This window comes from Oxyura jamaicensis, chromosome 6 (genome assembly GCF_011077185.1).
Source record: "Oxyura jamaicensis isolate SHBP4307 breed ruddy duck chromosome 6, BPBGC_Ojam_1.0, whole genome shotgun sequence".
Taxonomy (NCBI): domain Eukaryota; kingdom Metazoa; phylum Chordata; class Aves; order Anseriformes; family Anatidae; genus Oxyura; species Oxyura jamaicensis.
In genome coordinates this window covers 32,638,896-32,646,805 of record NC_048898.1, presented here as the reverse complement: position 1 = coordinate 32,646,805, position 7,910 = coordinate 32,638,896, and the positions used below count along the sequence as shown (strand labels likewise).

Sequence of the window (7,910 nt, the reverse complement as noted above, 5' to 3'; positions counted from 1 at the left end):
TATCGCTGGCTGCTTCACGGGGGAGATGGTTTTCCAGGAGAAACTGCACTGGGCTCTGGGAGTTCTGAGAGTTGTCAGGTGCTTTGTCTTGTGCTAATGGAAAGTAGGAGGAAACTGCAGGGTTTCATGCAAATGACAGTTAAATTAATAATTATTTAGTAAGAACACGTTCAATTTCTCATAGCCAGCTTAGGAGCATTTCTCACTTTTATCTAATAACACAAGGGCATGGGCCAGAGCCAAACCTTTGCCTGCATGTTCTCAAAGCTTTCGTGGCTCAGGTAATGCAGGACTCAACTCCAAGTAATATTGCTGTGACCCTGGGGAGATTCTTACAGCTCTGTGCTCCCCTCCCTCCTCCTTTAGCAGCTTACACCATTTTGGCTACTTTCTTTTAGTTGGAGATACTTTGGGGACAGTTAAATCCAGTCACTGGAAAAATATTTAAGCTATATCAGGATAGGGGTTTGTCAGTTTAACTGCCAAAAACCAAACGCAAATAACTTTTTGATGCAGACAGGACCTGACACCACGTTCCTAGCCCACGGACTCCTGGCCTAGAGCTGCCCATGAGCCCAAGGAGGCAGAGAGGTACCAGCAGAGGCTGACAGGCAGAAACCACTCTGATGTTGCCTGTGGTGCATCGCTTTTTCAGTGCTGTCGTCCCTCTACCTGTGACGGCCTGAGATGAGGGAAGGGAAGGCTAGAGATTTACTAGTTTTCAGTCAGACTTGAACAGAGACGTGTGTATGAATAAGAATATGCATAAATCTTTGCCTGCCTCTACTCAGCAAAAGGAAAATGGATAGAGTTTCCCAGAGCAACACTTACATGTTTTTATCGGTGTTTTTAAAATAAATAAATCATTCACTCTATACTTTTTAGTGCGATGATTTATATCTTTACAGTGCAGCGTTATTCAAAGCAAGCAAATGTGTTAGAGTGGGAGCGCAGGAGCAGCACGGTGAAAGCGCCGCTCCTCTTGCTTGATTATCTGCAGGGGCTGCTAACCAACAAGTTAGCTCCCCTGTGCTGCAGAGACATACATTTTAAAAAGCCTGGCTTGAACACTGACTTCTGTGGGAGCTGAGTGCTCAACACTTCCCAGGATTGGACCTCAAATACTTATCTGTGTGAGCTTTCCATTATTCATTCTACAAATGAAACTGGTTGTAATGTAAATTATAGAATGAATCTTTCTGCGGCTTAAGATCCTGTAACTTAAACCTCCTAGGCTGCTTATCTGCCTTCTGCCACCTACCTACAGTTTATCCAGTGCACTTGGCATTCTTGATTGTTCCTTGAATATAAATTTCAATCATACCCACAGGGTACCTCTGTTCTATAATAGCTTGCATTGTGAGCAATTTAGCAAGAGAACCGTTCTGCCCAAACTGTGAGTGAGACATTTGCTATTGGGAAAAGCAAAACCCTTGGGAAGTACCATGCATATTCCTAACATGACGCTGTAATAAGGCAATTGTATTGAAATTAAAATAGAGATTGAGAGATTTATCTCCCCTTTCAGTCATTTGGTATCATGGAGCTGTCTGGGAGCCTCTAAGCAAGGCAATCCCACGTATATAAAACCAGCCCTCTCGGAAAGTCGGGCCGATTGGCTAACAATTGCTTGATGCCTTTTACAAAAGTCATTAAAATTCTTCCTTATCTCGACAGAATAACTTTGCACTGTAATAATCCCATTAGACCCCAGTTGTTCTGCTTTTCTGCCAGCCAGGTTGCACGCAACGCCTGCCGTCGTGGTCCCGTGGCTGCCGCTCGTCTTGCTCAGCGTACGGCCCCCCGCCAACCCCATGCACGAGTTTTGAAACACCGTAGGTGCTGCTCCAGAAGCTCCTCTGCAACATGAAGAGGCGCAAAATGGTCCTGGCACTGTGTTCACACACGTCATGGACCTCAGAAAAACCCTCCGTGGAGAAGGTAGACTGGGCACCTGCATAAAACATGTAGAAAGTCTTTGTGGAAGCTGTGCTTTCGAAGAGAGGGAATGGTAAACTTTGCCACCCACCTGCACTCACACATTCTATCCCCAGCACTAGGGGGAAAGAGACATCAAGGAGAAGAACATGGTGTGTTAGGGGAATGAGTTTGGCATAGGTAGGGATGAAAGTGGAATGAGTCTTGAAAGCCTGGTGGCCTACGAGAAGGTACAAGATGGAAAAGGTGGTATTTGCCCTAAGTCAGCAGGAACTGTGGTTCGGAGCAGTTGTTAAAGTATCTCCCAGAGATGTGGTTGCATTTACAACTATGTCATTTTTAAGTAAAAGATGCTTGTAAGCAATAAAGCAATCTTCAATGTGATGTACCAGCTCGTACCTTGAAGCAGCACAGAAACAGATCAGTCTATTTGGAGACATTGCTGAGGGGAACTACAGCAGGAGCTGTTTCAGGACATTACAGGCTGAGGGAGACCCGTGAAAGTTTCCTCAGAAACCTGAGAGATGTATTCAGTGGTTCCTACTAGTATTAGAAATCAGCCAGAAGGATTATGCTTAAAATCTATTGCGAGTGATTTCCTTTAACAAAGTTAAGGAGATTTCTCTCCTTAATACTCATCATGTTCCTCCTGAAGTTCATTCTATTATTGTCCTCACTAGTATTTCCACAATGTCTTCCTAATATTTATGGGGTGGATAGAGAGCTTTAGCCTCAGATACATAGGAGACTATTTAGGGAGGAAATAAAGCTTTTCTGGGGAAACAGTCACAGGGCATGGCAGAACACTGGTGTGTCCTGCTGGTAGGGCTGCGGGGGAAGAGAGTGAAAAATGTGTTTTCCTGTTCAGCAAGAGAAGAAAAAGCCATAGGTAACTTCTTTTAACAGTCCTTTCCAACCTGGAATGGTTTTCTCACTGAAAAGGAACTCCAAGCAAAATATGAAATACTTATTTAGGTCAAAACTGGAAGCACTTCAGTATTAAATAAAATGTCTGAATTTGATGTGGGGCAACTGCCAAAATCAGAGAGGAGATTTTGGGGAATGGTGGTAGTGGTTTCCTTTTTCCTAGTAGTCTTTGACAGGAAATTCCCACAGCACAGGAATTCGATCATCCAAAGGCCTCCCAGTTAGGACACGTTCTTAAGAAATCAGTCGCTAGCTCAGATCAGCCTTGTGAAGTCCTTTGAACCACCCACACTTAGGTAAATGTCCTCACTAGAAAGCTGTGGAGCACTTCTAGGCAGACAGTCTGTCCTGTGGAGTTCCACAGTGTAGAAAATAGGTGGAGAAAGTGTGCGTGGCTTTGTGGCCTGAAGGGAGGGCATTACCCTAGGGGAAACCTGAAGGCTTGGCTCTGTCCGAGTGCATAAAGATCAGTTAAATGTTAACAGACTGAGAAAATCTGGAAGTCTGTAGACTCTCAGAAAGTCTGTGGTGTTCTCTACCACCATCCCTTTACCACCAGCCCTCCCAGTGAAGACCAGAACCACCTTTCTCAGTGTTGTTTTTTTTTCTGAAGTTAGTGCATTATAATCCTGATATCTGTGTAAAACTGCACTTTGGGTGAGGTGTTTGAGCTCAGCTAGAAGCATCTGCCAAAACAGAAAGACGTTCAGGTTTGTTACCGTGTCCTTCCACATATGAACTTTATGAAACAATTCTCTTCTTTAGCTTAACATCACCTTCTGTAGAAAAATAGGAGGATACCCTTTATCCTAACCTATCCATTTTAAGACAGAGACGATTTTGGCATGATTCTAAGAAGAGCTTTTAAAATTAAGCCTTAAGGGACTATCAATTCCTTATTTTTTAGCTGTTGTTAGCCGTAATCCCTAGACACACCAAATGAGGTTGAAGTCTCAATGTGAAACATCCCACCATCAAGTAGTAAGAGAAAGTCTGTGTCTGGAAAATCTAACATCTGAAAACAAAACAATTTTGAGTATTTTTCTAACTAACACTGCCTTTAACCATCTTTTTTTTTTTTTTTTCTCTCTTTTCTTTTTTCTTTTTTTCCTTTTTTTTTTTTTTTTCTGAGAGCTTTAACCAGCTCTAACACTACCTTTAGCCTATTTCTTTGGAAATCAGTGGCCAAGCTCCTGCCTTCATTTGGAGCACAAGCACAGCCAGAGTGCATCATAAACACAAGGTGGTAGTAATTACATCTGTTTGTTTGCTGCACAATGGCTGTGGAGAACTTTCCTCTCTCTTTGTCCCAAGAGCAGCACTATGTCTTGAAATCAATAAAATCGATACCTTTAAAAAAGATTTGTTGATGTTTGGACTGCACATAAAATTAAATCCCCTGATTAATACCGTTATGATGTGACAGCATCACTGCGTTCCAGTACGTGAAGCCCTTCCTTGTTCACCCACTTACAAATTACAGTATCTTGTAATAATAAGAGCTAAAAATTACAGTTAAAAGAATAGTTATTGACTTCCAGAAATAAACTGTGAACAACTCCTGTTGTGCTCCCTGTCCATATGCCTTCTATTGTCACTTACTCATGTCCTTCCTCACACTGGATATCAGAGCACTCAGCAAAGCAGCAGGGGCTGCTCTGCTTAGAAATATTAGGTGAGAGGATCTGTGTGTCTTTTAAAAAATTAATCTGAATGACAGGTATAATTTCCAAATCTTTGCTGGTCTCAGCTTATTCCCCAGACTGTCCTGGGTTGTTTTCTCAGTGGGCTTTGGTTCAGCCCCAGCTCAGGAACGAGCTTGTCTGTGATCTTGCTGGTATCAAGCTAGCATAGCATCACCTTTAATAATAAGTTTGCACCCTCATAAAAGAGAGTGTGTTCCACATCCTTTGCTGCACAGTGTCCTCTTGGTGTGACCTGAGGGTGCAGAATCATCCTGAAAATAGCTGCAGGTGCACTTTGTGGTCTGCACACAGCTTGAATGCCGGTGGCCAAGCTCACTGCCCACTGATAATCATTTTACAACTTGGTGCCTTCAGAGAAGTTGCACCTGCTTTATACTAACATGAGAAGCAAATTGGCTTCAAGCTCTCCAGCATTTCCCTTCCTACCATCGTAGTGTGCCACAACACCTGAGGAGTTCCTTCTCCATTCCTGTGCTCTGGGAACATTGCTGGGACAGAGGAACTAGCTTAATCGGATTTATTTCCCATCTTCTAAACTTTTGTAGCATCTTATTGCTCTTCCATAGATTCACCTCTCAGTAGATTGGGTTTAATTGCTGTGCAGTGTCTCTAAATTTATTTATTATCAAATGTTCCTCTCTGTATTTTAATTTTAGTTACAAAACTGCAGCTCCTATAAACAGTCTCAGTGATATTTTTTTCTGGAATAGCTCATGTTTCTCTTGTGTCTGTGTAGTAAGAGACTCCGCTCCATTCCTTTCACAAATAATTATTTCCCCCTTGATTTTTCAATCTTAAATAACAGTGTCAAGGTATATTATTTTTTAAAGCCGTGATAAGAAATTATTTTATTATTCTCCAGCTGAGTAATCAAAGTCATCTGAGACTGCTAGGTGAAACAGAAAGAAATAACTTACCGAACCAGAGAGCTTTTGGAGAGACCAAAGCCGTGGGGAGCTGGCAGCATTACCCAAATTCATCCTGTGGCTGCTGTGGGAGGTGTTGTGGGTGTGTGGTGAGGGTGGTGAGGGAAACCACTGTGTGGCTTCCCACCATGTGCTTAGTGGGGAACCCGGGGAAGGGAGAAGCAAGGGAGAAAGGGAGGGATGTAGGGAGGAAGGTTATGTAGATTACTTCAGACAGGTGTCCTGAGCGGCATATTTCTTTGGCATTACAAGAAGGCAGTCACGATCAGTCAGCTCAGCACTTCATCCAGATGTGACTTGTGCTCAGTGGTTTGGTCCACAGCAACAGAATGGGCTTTTTTGTTCCTTCTCGCGCTGTAAATTGAAGTGGAAGATTCTTATCACAACTTCACAGCTTGAACTGTAGGACAGCATGGCCAGGTGAAATGTGTCTTCAAAAGGCTTTGAGTATACTTGCACACAGTTAAATCTCTGACCTAAAGCAGTCCTTTTGTTTTGAAAGCACTGTTTCTCTAAGAACTATGTCATATTTCATTTCTTCTCATCACAGCAACACCCTGTTGAGTGTAAAAAAAAAAAAAAAGAAAAAAGAAAAAAAAGGAAAAAAGGCAATTTCATTTGCTTCCGCTCTGTATGAAAATGAATTGAATGTAAGAAAATTGAGTTTTTGTAATTAAGTTCTATAACATCAAGAGAAACAAATATGTCTGTGAAACATGTGCTGACCCTCAGTGGAAACAGTCAGTTCCTTTATTTAACGTGTAAATACCAGTATAGCTCTTTGTGCATCTTCACATAGGTGCAATCACACACACTTCTCATGCTTCCCAGCGAGGACTGCCCCTTGCAAGCACACCTTCCCTCACCCCACTGCAGGACAGCCCCATGCACACAGAGAAGAAGTCCCTTGGTTCCCGTGTTGCCACCAGGACCCGTGTTTGGAGCCTGCAGCATCCTGAGGGTCTCCTGCAGAAGCCGAGGCTGCCGGAGAGGGAAGAGGGAGCCTGGGCAGGTTCTGTGCTCATTCATACACAGCTTTACTGGATTGGGCTGCTGTGAGGGAAAACACATCTGCAGGCTCCCCTTGGTGCTCTGAGCAGCGGGCGTGATCCTGGTTCGAGGGGTGGGCAGAACTAAGTCAGGTAAAAATAAGAACCAACTCAAGGCTTTGCCAGCATAGTCTGCTGTCCTCAATTTAGTGCATTCCTGAGGACGAGCAAACTCAGCAAGGTTAGGGGTAGAAGCAGAGAGAAAGACTGGAGAATTCACTATAGCGAGACCTCAGATCAACCTGCTTATGGGTATGTCCCTGCTATTCAGCCAGAGGCTATTCATCAAACTTATGAATAGATACCTTTGAAGTAGGGTTCTTGCTCTTGTTCGTGACACAGGAAGATGACTGAGGGCACTGCTCACTCATTTAATTAGCCTACATGTGTGCTGGTAAGGATGGGGATACTTTATTTAACAAAACTCAGTATTTAACCACTCTCAGAGATCCTCAGTGAGATATTTCTGTCTTGTTAAACACTTATTCCCCCAACTTCCTCCCTGAGAACAGGTTCCTGTAACAATTGAATCTCTCCTCTTCTTCCATCCAGACTTAATTAGCATTTTCGTGTTGTTCTACTGAAAAGCCTGAGATGAGAGTGAAGATGTTCAGGTAATTAAGTAATTATGAAGTACCCACCTCTTTCTCTGGCTGCCCCGGGGGAAATTTGCCAAGGCGTGACACCGTTCTGCCACCGCCTGCGCCGTCACCTGCCGCGGGCGGGCGGAGGAGCCAGCGCTGTGTGGCACTCATCTGGTGGTTGTCCCTCGTGGACGTGCCGCTGAAAGCCCCCCGATGGTGCACGCACCTTATTTTCATGTAAATGCGAGGAAGCGATTTGCAAAGCAAGAACTAATGAATCATCCTTTCTGCTCCATTAAGATCATTCCCGGTTCCCATCTCCTGGCAAGTCTGGAAACGGCGGAGGGAAGGCGCGTGCCCACAGCAGGCAGGGCAGCAGCAGATCAGTCCCATTTCTGGAGACTTTGTAAGAGGTCCCCGTGCAGAGGGCTCCCACCACACAGCCCTGTGAGTGAAGCAGAGCCCAGTTCATGCTGGGTGTCCATGGAGGAGCCTGGAGAGGAGCCCACAGCTCGCAGGAGGCCAGGGGGTGCGGAGCTGGCTGTGCACGGGTTGCTCCGTGGCCCTTTGGGAGGGAGCTGCTGTGGATTTGAGGGGCAGCAGCAGCACCCCGGGGCTGGGCAGCCTCGGTTGTGCCACCCGTCCATGCAGAGTGACAGCCCGCCTGCATTTATGGCACGGTTCATACCTCGCTGCAAACACCGAAATTACATGCTTTAGCTGAAAGACAGCCAAAACATCTGAAAGGCTCATTGTTTCCCAAGTAATATTTTCAATACA

General features: G+C 44.5%; 1 long non-coding RNA gene across 1 annotated transcript; it reads right to left on the bottom strand.

Annotated features, from left to right (window-relative positions):
• On the bottom strand, positions 1–7,617 carry LOC118169427. Its single transcript, XR_004752093.1, has 3 exons — positions 7,188–7,617; positions 5,489–6,054; positions 1–1,954 (listed from the first exon to the last, which is right to left on the bottom strand). It is a non-coding gene; the product is annotated as an uncharacterized LOC118169427 (long non-coding RNA).
• Between the last annotated feature and the right edge of the window lie 293 nt (positions 7,618–7,910).